At 40.6% G+C, this 12,619-nt stretch overlaps 1 long non-coding RNA gene across 1 annotated transcript in view; it reads left to right on the top strand.

Annotated features, from left to right (window-relative positions):
- Positions 1 to 12,304, top strand: part of LOC146652857 (uncharacterized) — a 134,484-nt gene extending 122,180 nt beyond the window's left edge. Inside the window, exons 3-4 of the long non-coding RNA XR_014907521.1 lie at positions 11,974 to 12,123; positions 12,237 to 12,304. This is a non-coding gene — a long non-coding RNA (uncharacterized LOC146652857). The remainder of the gene's footprint in view (positions 1 to 11,973; positions 12,124 to 12,236) is intronic.
- Positions 12,305 to 12,619: the final 315 nt, after the last annotated feature.

Consider the following 12,619-nt stretch of genomic DNA (forward strand, 5'->3'; position numbering starts at 1 on the left):
TCTCATCCCGTGGGGTCAAAATGATCATGAGAATGGTGAGCAAAGATCCCAGAACCACACGGGGGGACCTGGTGAATGACCTGCAGAGAGCTGGGACCAAAGTAACAAGGTCACCATCAGTAACACACTACAACGGCAGGGAATCAAATCCCGCAGTGCCAGACGTGTTCCGCTGCTGAAGCCAGTGCATGTCCAGGACCGTCTGAAGTTTGCCAGAGAGCACATGGATGATACAGCAGAGGATTGGGAGAATGTCATGTGGTCAGATGAAACCAAAGTAGAACTTTTTGGTATAAACTCAACTCGTCGTGTTTGGAGGAAGAAGAATACTGAGTTGCATCCCAAGAACACCATACCTACTGTGAAGCATGGGGGTGGAAACATCATGCTATGGGGCTGTTTTTCTGCCAAGGGGACAGGACGACTGATCCGTGTTAAGGACAGAATGAATGGGGCCATGTATCGTGAGATTTTGAGCCAAAACCTCCTTCCATCAGTGAGAACTTTGAAGATGAAACGAGGCCGGGTCTTCCAACATGACAATGATCCAAAACACACCGCCCGGGCAACAAAGGAGTGGCTCCGTAAGAAGCATTTGAAAGTCCTGGAGTGGCCTAGCCAGTCTCCAGACCTCAACCCCATAGAAAATCTGTGGCGGGAGTTGAAAGTCCGTGTTGCTCGGCGACAGCCCCAAAACATCACTGCTCTCGAGAAGATCTGCATGGAGGAATGGGCCAAAATACCAGCTGTGTGTGCAAACCTGGTAAAGACCTATAGTAAACGTTTGACCTCTGTTATTGCCAACAAAGGTTATGTTACAAAGTATTGAGTTGTATTTTTGTTATTGACCAAATACTTATTTTCCACCCTGATTTACGAATAAATTCTTTACAAATCCTACCATGTGGATTCATGGATTTTTTTTTCACATTCTGTCTCTCACAGTTGAAGTGTACCTCTGATGCAAATTACTGACCTCTATCATCATTTTAAGTGGGGGAACTTGCACAATCGGTGGCTGACTAAATACTTTTTTGCCCCACTGTAACTAGTTTGACTTTAGGTCGCACCAGTGAACAGTCTGCAAAATACTGTCTGTAGATATTTTCTGGCAGAATAGACACAGAAGCTCCAGTGTCTACTATCAGCTCTACCATCTTAGAACCACCTTGTACGGTTTCAATGTCGACAGTGCAGGTAAGCTTATCTTGAATAGCTGCCATCATTTTAGCATCTTGCACGCACAGTACTGCCAGTTCTGGAACCACTACTTCTCTCACTTCACTGACTGACGACTTACATACCTTGGCAAAATGTCCCTTTTTCCCACAGTTGTTGCATTTTGAAGAAGCAGCCGGGCAGTTTTTATCATTAGCTAAGTGCTTGTGAGAACCACACCTGAAGCACTTCCGCTGCTGCTGCTTTGAACCTCCCCGTTTGCGTTGGTCTGGAGTACAGCCTTTAGCAGGGCGAGGTCCTCTCTTCTGGTGAGAGTGGGAATTTGCCGCGTCGACTGTCTGAACAGGCGTGGTCGGAAACGAGCCGGGTGTGGAGAGTAGAGTAGCGTTTTTGACTGCTGCTTCCACCTGGCCTGCAATAGTTAGAGCCTTATCCAGTGTGAGATCGTCCTCCAGTAACAGTTTGTCTTTCACAGCGCTGAGATGAGCGTTGGAGATTAACTGATCTCTTATCATTTCACTTTCCATTTGTCCAAAGTTAAGATGCAGCTAACGCTCTCAGAGCCACCACATACTGAGAAACAGTCTCATCCGCTCGTTGAATACGCTGTCTGAATGTATGACGGCACGCCACGACATTTACTTTCGGCACAAAGTGCTTCTCCAGTGCGCTCATGGCGTCAGCATATGTATCACCTTGCTCCGGTAACGTGTAGAATAACCGCTGTCCCTCCGGGCCCAAGCAGTGTAGCAAAACAGCACGTTTCCTAGCATCCGGCCATGCGTCTCCCATGGCATTGATTACTAGCATGTAATTGTCGAATATTTTCCGCCATGTAGTAAATGGAATCGGCGGCTCACCCACATGTGGAAGAAAAGATGGTGGACTCGGAACTGATGCACTCATCCTCGTTGCCAATTTGTGGTGTCTCGACAGAAGAACGGAGACGGCTTGCTTTATAATGGAACGTGTATTCAGCAGTAGTTAGCCATCCAAAACATATCACAATACACTTCTGTTCTTCTATCCTTCTATCACTATTAGTCACCAGAGATGGGCTGTAATCTGATTACTTTTTTCAAGTAACAAGTAAAGTAAGGGATTACTATTGCAAAAACGGTAATTAGATTACCGTTACTTTCCCGTAGGAACGCTGCGTTACTGCGTTACTAAAACCGTGATTTTTTGCGAGAATGTCTCACGACAGTGACGTAAGCGAGTGTGCCGTTAGTGACAACAGCTGTGTGCAGATCAACAATGGATCACATATCAATTGTGGGAGAGAGTATGAGCGTGCAGCGTTTAAAGCGTGGAAGTACTGACCTTACTTTGAGTTTGATTCCATAAAAAGTGACAAAAACATTAGCGTCCATCGTGCGTGGGAAGAAAACTTCTTTTTACAGCGAAAAAAACCCCTAAACTTCCAAGCAAGCACCGAGTGCACAACGACGTAATGGGAAATTCACAGAGAAACTCGCGGATTCTTCAACTGACCGCGGCACACCTGCACCAGGGTAAACCTCCGCCTACCTCCAGTCCTGCTTTACAGGTGAAAATAGAGCAACAGGACCGCTGAGTCTTTGACTTTATTTATTTTCTGCTGTGTTTTACTTGCATCTATTTGAAAGAGTGAGTGTAAACACAAAAAATATTTTATTTTATGTGCTGGAATGTGCAGAAAATAGGTTTAAATGTTAAACAAATTTATTCAAGTCAGAGAATGTTGCATATAATTAAATTTTTGCTTGATGCATAAAGTTAAAAGATTAAAACTGATAAAACAAGTTAAAAAAATAGATTTTTCCATTTAATTACATTTTGTATGATGGATTATGTAGAAAAAGTAGAATTGGGCTGGAAGATCTATCGCTTTATCACCTCTTCAGGTTGTAAATCGTGTTTTTAAAAAGTAACTAAGTAACTAATTACTTTTGAAAATAAGTAATCAGTAAAGTAACGGGATTACTTTTTGGGGAAGTAATCAGTAATTAGTTACTGATTACTTTTTTCAAGTAACTTGATCAACACTGTTAGTCACAGAGCCCCCTACTGGTAACTGAGTATATGTTCATATTCAGTCCCCTTTGTAAAGCAACCCTTCACCATCTTCGCAGTGTATGTAAACATAACACTGGTGGGTTTTTTATGGTGTTTTGAATAATTAAAGTGTTTTTTATGCCATTCTTACAAAACGGTTTAGAAAAGTGGTGAATTATGGCCCTCATGGCTTGCCAGAGTAATTGATTCCTCTGGGAGTTCATATTGAATGAACTGAAATCAGTAGTGTGATCTGCAGTCTTGATATAAGGAATGAGAAAATTGACAGCTGTTAATTTTAATCAGCCTGTCTCAGTTGTTTTAACTCTTCGAATCACAAAGTAATGTGGTAACATTTGGACTGACGAGTTTACTGTCAGCATTTTAATTGCTAGTTTAAAGGCTGTAGGTTGCAGCCATTCCTCTAACACTGTATAAACGTAACAGGCCTCAGTGCAGGTTCTAATAGTCTGAGCTGCTTCAACCTTTATTTGTGAAGAGCACAGCAGCTTACAAAACACGTAGCTAGCTCGTACAGCTACAAAGTAAAATTTTCAGCTAAGATTACCTTAAAATAACAGGGCTATGTGCAGTGATGCTAGTGTTAGCACGTTACCTTCAACAGGTGGTCAGACTGAGTAAACAAGCACACAGTCAGAGGTTGGGCTCTCCGTTTCGCTGTAGGGCAGGGGCGGAGCGTGGGGGTGGCTTACTGGGCTTAAGCCCGGGTTGTTTTGTCAGAAGCCCGGGGTCTTTTGGAGTGCAATTTTTTCATAGTTAGATGCCTGGCTGACAACTGTATAAAACAAAAAGTACACACAATATTCGAAGCACATAGTGCACACTGTGGGAATTTACGACTATGCGTGAATCCCCCCTGATATTGGTATGATCCGAGCTCAGGCACTAAGCGACTGAGCGAGAGGGCGGGGCAGCTGCTGCCAGCAGTGAGTGCGCTGTTGGAGAAACGGAGCCAGCCATACTAAGGAGAGCTTAAGTTTGACCAGGTACCAAAGAAAATCATTCGTACCGTACAAATAATGTAAATATGACTGTGCATCACAAAAGATTGATATCAAACTGATCACTTGACTAATATTATGTTACTTGCTCTTCAAGTGAATCAACAAATGGCGAAATGAAAAGCCAAATAAATGCTATTTTTTTAGAGTGTTAGCTTACGTGTGTTTATTTCATATTTTCAGTTCTTACCCTCCCCGACTAAATCGGTTTCAGTTATGTACTGAAATATAAGAATGGACATTAGAGTGTTCTTTCAAAGAAAAAACTCAGGTAAATGTTATTTTATATATTATGCTTTGTATGTTGTTCAGTATATTTCTATGCAAAACAAGAGGGATTTCAGTACACAGCAGGATATTCACATTTGTAACCAGATATTTACATACACTTTAGGGAGAAAACATAAAACATTTTTACTGTACAACATTAATTTAGAGTAAACTTTTGTTTTAGATAAATATTGAAATATATTTTGAATTAGTTAAATGTCAGAATAAAGAGAGAGAGATCTGTCTATTTTTATCACTTTCATCCAATTTAGGAGTACATATACACTAAGTTTATTGTTAATTAATAAGAAAACTCCAGAGGATTCCATTCTGAGCTGAAGAAGCTTCTGATAGGTTAGTAGAGTCCATGTGAGTAAAGTGGTGGCACACCTGTGGATGCATATAAGGCAAAACACAGAGCCTGTTTCTTTGACATGGGAACATCAAGAGATGTCAACCAAAACACCAGGAAAAGAACTGTGGAGCTCCATAAGTGTGGCTCAATTTTGAATACAATTTGGTGCCATTTGCAATTAAGAAATACAGATAGTTTCTCTCTTTACTCTTAAAGTTAACAAATATGTTTTTTATATTTATCAATCTAAAAAAATAAACATTTAGTCTGATTTGATGTTACAATTAAAAAAGTGTTTCTGTTTTGATCTGAAGAGTATGTAAATATCTGGTTTCCCCTGTATATTTGATGATTGTCAGCACAAAGAGGGAGAGAGAGGAACAGAGAGGGAGAGAGAGGAGAATGAGGACAGAACAGAGATGGAACAAGAGCAGGTGAGACAGACATGTTAGTCAAATGGTTGTTTACCAAAAGTATCACCGTATCATAGGTACTCATGTATCTCGTACCTAGTGTTTCTTTTTAGGTTTGTTATTTTTCAAATTCTATATTTGTTAAGTTATGCAGGCTTGTTTACACAACAAGGCTAAATAATTATATAAACCCTTCTCAATCTAAATAGTGTACTTTGGTAGAATTAAAAAAACAAGTGTAGTGCAGGTATATGATGATTTTTAGTGCTACTTTCATCTAGTTCTGATTGTGGTTCTGTCTTGGTTAAATCCCAAGTAGTCCTGATTTTGAACTGTTGTAGTCCTGTTTTAATTCTGGATCAGTTCTGGGTCTGGTTGAATTGGGGTTTAGTCCTCGTGTCTTGATGCAGCCCTGACCTTGTTCTGCCTTGCTGCTTAATTAAAAAACTAGTTTAAGGTGTCCTGCATATGTGATATATATTTTTCCCTATATGAAGTCATTCCTTTTTGAACAAAACTCAAAACAGAGCCTATTAATCTTTCAGTCATTTCTACCCCCCACCCCCCCACCCCCCCAAAAAAAAACAAACAAAAAAAACCCCACATGCATACTACCCTTTTGGGATAAGCCCCAGGTGTTTCAAATGTCTGGCTCCGCCTCTGCTGTAGGGTCCCTTCATTCTTCGCATATCCGTGTCGATCCGAGTGTAAATCCCGAGGCTGAACGGCCTTTGTACAAGGCACACACACTTCTTGGCAGGGCAAAGCTATGAGCTAGAAAAATCCAGGCAGACAGCCTGTGTCTGTCCAACCAATCAGAGAGCTCCTTACATCCCAAGGTGTGGCTAATTTGCATTGCAACAGGATTTTTAAAATGAGTTGCTAATTCAAATGTTAATCCCTGAGCGAACAGGCAAGGGAAATGGATTTTGAAATGAAGAGTGGAATCATTTTGAAAATCAACTTATTAAATTGGAATTCGAAAATGGTTTTTGAAATGAGTTTTTTAAAAAGCATTTTGAAAATCAATTTATTAAATTGGAATTCGAAAATGTTTTTTGAAATTAGAGCAGGGCGATATGAACAAAAATATTTATCACGATATACATTTGAAAATTTGCGATAACGATATAACTGACGATATAATTGACACTAGACAAAATACTTTACAAGTCCACAACTTTATTAGTGCAAAAAACCCTATCAATGTATTTTCACTTAAACAAGCAGCTGTTTCTTATGTGCATTAAAGTTATATAAAAATGTAACAGTGCAAATGCAAATTCCTTGCTGACAGTTTAACCAAAAGGCATTTCCAGTGGAAATTGGCCGACATATCCTCAGCATAACCATGTATAATATCCACAAAACTTAAAAAGAGGTTATACAAACACAATACCATAATATTATGTTGAAGCGCAGTACGTATCACTCCGCGAGGCTCCTGCCTACGATAGCCGTAATGCTCCGACAATCCATCAAGCGGTGCCGGTTCGTAGCTTAGCAAAGTTGTACTAAAACATTTGACAGATTTTCCAGCGCCGTGTACCACATAAAATCGTTTCGAGGTCAGTAAACACAACCAGAATTCATACATTTTTCAGAAAAATCAAAGGATTGATTTTAAGTGTGACGTATTTTCCAAACAACACGGTAATAAGGACGGCCCGCTAGCATGCGCTACCAAAAATAGTGCTTTGTTGTGTATCTGACGGACGAAAGCTAAACCAGTTCCACACCACTGAAGTTGCAGCATTTTTACAAACCAATTCTGGTTCATCCGTTTCATTTAACGATCTGCTTTTGCTCTCATTCTGCGTCGCCGCCATGTGCGTATGTAAACATAAGCACTGCGCATGCGCGGTTTACCCATATTCTATTGCGATATTTAATTTTCCTATCATTGCCCAAAATTACCCGGTATTACCGTGAATGGTATGATATAGCCCAGCCCTATTTGAAATTATTTTTTTAAAAAGCATTTTGAAAATCAGTTTATTAAATTAGAATTCAAAAATGAATTTACAAATGCAGAATTTATTCTACAATTAATTATTTAAGCACAGAATTCTTTATTTCGATGCACGTGGCTCTTGTGGTCCTCCATACATTTCAACCATAAGACATCAAAATATATGATTCAAGTAGTGATGGTAAATTTGATTCTTTTTACTGAATCAAGTTTTAATGAGTCACTCACCAAAGTGAATCGGGTTTTTTGAGTCATTTGAGTCACTGAGTCAGTCGACCAGAGAGTGCAAAAAAATGCACATTTTCACTCAAACTTAATTTGTTTCTCTTTTCATGGAAATCCTACTACTAAGATGAATGATTCTAAAAGAAAACAACTATTTTATAGAGCAAAAAAGAGCAAAAACATTTCTAAAATTAAGCAATTTCCTATCAAAATTGCTTAATAAACATTTATTTATTTTTATTTTATTTTAATATATTTTTATTTTTTATTTTATTAGTATTTTCCTTAAATGTGTTAAATATATATTTTCTCATCTAAATGTCCACTGAGCTGTGAGCCAGGGGGCGGTAATGCGCCTTAACATTGGTTGCCAACCAAGAAGAAGAGGAAGCTGTGAGCCAGGAGGGAGGGGGTGAGTGGGTGGTCGTGTCCAAATTCATGGGCTGCATCCTCCTGAGGCCGCATTTGTAGACCGATTACATCACAGCGACGCGCCGAAGGCTGTCCAAATTCGTAGACTCCTCTGAATGCAGCCGACAAATGTGTCCTCCTTTTCCCCGAATTTGAAGGATGGGTCGGGTGTGTCCTTCGTGGCCTACCATATCCCAGAATTCATAGCGCGGCCCAGCCAAACTTCAGTTTCCAACAATGGCGGCCGCTACTAAGTTTTAAAATTACTCATACTAATCATTCTGGGTCACAAAATAAACTTTTGACATATTTTCAGGCGAGAAAGTAGTTGTGTAAACATCAAATATCTGCTCAATTTATCAAGATATCGCATATTTGCAAAAGTGCTTCGACGTTTTCGGAGACGTCTGCTACCCACCTGCTCGATAGCTAGCCGGGTGCTCGAGGGTTACTGATGCGGCCGAGAACAGCACAACTCCCGGCACATCATTTTCAGATCACCGCGGACTTTCGCTGCTCGGGTTAAACGTAATATATAAGTCACTTAGAGAACCTAAAAATGTTATTGTTGGGCTTTTTTCAGTGTTTTGTTTGTTCGTGAGTAAATCGGTTTGGCTGAGATTAAAGTTATTAGATTAGATTAGATAAAATACAACTTTATTAATCCCCCGGGTGGGTTCCTCCTTGGTTTTTACACAGCTGACTAAACGTCAAACAGAAAACTGATTAAACAGAAGTATGAGACAGTCGAGAATTTACGCCAGTGTCCTGTTATATTTTAGATAGCAAGGAGCAGACGGCTGAGTTTATTAAACTCCACCGAGACAGCAGTGACGCTAATCAGAAGGCTAGACCGTCCAATTTCACGGCCGTTTACTTCCGGCCTACCTGACCTTCTGAGGACCCGGCCCACGTAGACCGCGAAGGCTGGGTCCTCAGGAGGATGCAGCCCATGAATTTGTACACGACCAGTGAGTGATTTGTTCGCTCTATGATTCAGCACAGGAGGGAGGGGGTGAGCGAGTCCTGAGTGATTCGCTTACGATTCAGCACAGGAAGGGAGGGGTGAGTAGCTCAAATGTGCTGTTAGCATATTAGCAGAGTGATGCTACTGTGAACCGAGGAGCTATTTTCTTGATGTGAGCTTCTACTCAGGGTTTTTTCTTCCAGTTCAGAGCAGAAATTTTTTTGTTACGATACTGGATGTTGTGTTTTTCTCCACAATTTTTATTATAAGCTAGATACATTGCTGCTAACAGCAACAGGGATGAGTCAGTGAGTCAGTTGGGCTTGTGAATCATGATTCATGAGTCAGTAAAGTGATTCTCGAGTATTGAACGATTCGTTCATGATTCGCGCATCACTAGATTCAAGTGTTTGCTGGGAAATAACGATAACAACACATCTAAATGCAGACTTTGAGGTTAAACAAAGTTAGTGCAAGGTTAAGAGAAAACACCTCAGGAAAGTACAGACCACTCATGAATACATAAAGAAATGAAAGAAGTGTGGTGTGAGCCAACAACAGAAATAAAAACAATGATTTAAAGAAATTGTTTGTGATTATGTAGCTTCTGTAAAAGACTTGAACCCAGCATGACCTGGACAAGGTGGATGGAGAGCAGGCGGGGACTGAGGAGTCAGTGAACACACCACAGAGTCACTGTGAAGCGACCTGGGCCCTATTTCAGGAAGCCGGTTTAGAAAACTCAGAGTGAAAAACGATACTCAGGGTTGAGTAACCCCGAACTGTCCAACTCGGAATATTCAGTTTCAGAAAGGCTGATAACAATTAGTTCAGTCAACGCGGAGTTGCTTTAACCCCAAGTTAAACGCGCGCACGAGGATACATAAAGTCCTGATTAGTGGAGCACAGATTAAGCGAGTCACCATGGAGACGGAGGGAAAGAAGGCGCGGTCAATGTATTTTACAGCACTTGAGGCCGAAATTCTGATGGCAGCATATGCCGATAACATGCAAATTCCGCGGAAAAAAAGTAACACAGCCTCAGCTGCAAAAGAAAGGGAGCATGCATGGCAAAACAAAGCCGACAGAGTCAATGCGTGAGTGTTAATTTAAACATTGATCTAGGGATTTCCACCCATTTAACACGTTATTTTATTACATTTTATTTTATTTTTTATTTTATACATTTTATTTTGTGATGTGATGTGAGCGCAGGTGCAACCCAACAGGCTCCAAACGTTCCTGGCAGCAAGTAAAAATGAAATATAAAAATATAGTCCAACCAGGTAAGGTGTAATTGTATTATGAGCCATAGTGCTTGGTCTGTTTGTCCGATGTAAATCAATTGCAGTTAGAGGCTACATTAATTTCCCCTCTGTAAGCACTAATTGAAATTATCTGAGCACATTACAAGTACATATTTGCTTACCCTGTATGCTCAAATGTGACCCGTTATAGCCAACAGAAAAAAAGCGGAGGCCCGAAAAACAGGTGGGGGTCCTCCACCACCACCACTCACAGAGGCTGAGCAGTTGGCTTCCACATTTGTGGTAATGTTGGCAGCATCACATATGATCTTCACAGTGCAGAGAACACAAATTAGCATCCATTACTATAATGACATAATTTGTTAGTTTGAAATGCTACAGGGAACCATGTACCTGTACATTAATGCTGTGGAAAGACTTCCTGTTCACATAGTCTCCTTCATTTACTGAAGGAGCAATGATTGGAATGTGAGTGCCATCTATACAGCCAATCACGCCTGGGAACCGTGAGAATAAATGTAAAATTTAAGTAGTAGTTCAAGTATCACCACATCATGAATTAAGTTTTGGTCATCCTGATACCTGCAATTTTGTGGAATCCCTCTTTGATAAATCTTGTGGGTCTATGACCGGGGAACACCACAAACGAGTACAGGAGACGTTTCAGTGCAACTGTAACATTCCTGACTGCCCGACAGACGGTAGCCTTGGAAACGTGCTCAGCGTCACCAATATTATACAGAAAGCTCCCGTTTGCAAAAAACCGAAGTGCAATACAAATAATATGTACAGAACTGAGAGGATGTCCGCGATGTGTCACATGAGCAATATTAGGCCTGAGGATGTTATTCAAATAAATTATAGATTGTGCTGAAAAACTGTAACGTTCACACAGAAAATCATCAGGAAATGATAAAATGTCCAAACGCGCTCTAATCACTCTCTCCCGGCGGAGAGCTCTGCGGAGAATTTGGGCTTCAACATCTACTGGCTCTTCAAGGAAGGAGCACGCCATGTCTGACACTTCCTACAGTCAGGTTTCCGACAAAGAGGCGGAGAAGGTCAGGGTTAGTTGAAGTAAACCTGCTAGGGGGCAGGTTAGCTTCACGGAGTGTGTCGTCATAGTAACTCACTCAGAATTAATCTAAACTCGCTTTGTGAAACCGAAAACCCAGAGTTTTCGTTAACTCAGGGTATACTTACTCAGAGTTTGCACTAAACCGGCTTTCTGAAATAGGGCCCAGGGGTCCGTTCTTCGTACCGCTTACTACATCCAAGATCAAATGACACATCCAAGATCAAATCATCGTGGCAACTTTGAGCTCGCTATTCCGGTTCTCCAAACACACCTGTTGTTGACGATTAGTACAGCTGGATGAAGTAATGTGAGATCACTGGGTGGCTTAACAGGGGCTACGCATCAATAGTAGAAACATTGATCGGCAACCCTTTGATTGGTCGGCGAATCAAACGGTTGATTCTTGCTCAATCAAGAGCAAGAATTCTTGATTGAGGGATTTCAGGAGTTTCAGAGTTTAATTAAAACGCAAGGGAACACTGCAAAGGCTGCAAAAGCAAGGAGAGAGGGCTGGCAGAAAGTTGCTGACAAATTAAACTCGTAAGTAATTTATTATATTATATTATATTATATCATATTATATTATATTACATTATATCCTCTTTCACATTAGAGCCACAACAGGACCCACTAGAACATGTGAACAAGTAAAAGTGAAATATAACAATATTCTACAGCATGGTAATATTTATCACTTATATTGCTTTTAGTCTCTTGGAAAGAGACCCTGAAATAATCTGTTTGTTTGTTTATAACAGCAACCAAGAAAAGGACAGGTGGTGGTCCTGCACCCCCTCGTCACACCCCGGCAGAGGAGCTGGCCCTAGGGTTGAATGCCACCAGACCCATTGTTGAGGGCATCCCTGGGGGCAGCTCTTCCTTAGACCAGCAGCCGGGGTGCAGTAGCAGCAGCACCTTCATAACTGGTAAATGAGCTCATAATTCTATTTGTACAATGTAAAATATTTGGTTGTTGCCTTAATTAAAATGCTTTTTGTACTTTGACATTTATTGACATCGTGGGTTTTTTTGTGTGTAGTTTTACATAACACTCCATCACTTTTACCTGTTCCCATGCAAGGGGTGACTGAAGCATGCACAGTAAGTTGGGAGATATATACATATATAAATAAATAAATAAAAAGGATCCTGTCTATCCCGCAATATACGCTGAATTCTGAAAACTCTCCTTATCAATCTTGCACCTTCCGCAATGGGTTGTTCTCGTACAAACGGACAGGACATGGCTGCGACAGACTTCCCAAATCCGCCTTCGCTTTTATAGCCGTGGTCTCTCATCTTAATTACACGAAGTAATTTACTATTACTGCTCTAAAATATGAATTACATCTGAAATAATCAAATACATGGAATGGAATGATTAATAGTACATTTCCCTTCTTTTAGGAAATGACCTGTATG

Source organism: Rhamphochromis longiceps, linkage group LG15 (genome assembly GCF_057381845.1).
Source record: "Rhamphochromis longiceps isolate RC_006_pf linkage group LG15, R_longiceps_female_GT1.1, whole genome shotgun sequence".
Taxonomy (NCBI): Eukaryota; Metazoa; Chordata; class Actinopteri; order Cichliformes; family Cichlidae; genus Rhamphochromis; species Rhamphochromis longiceps.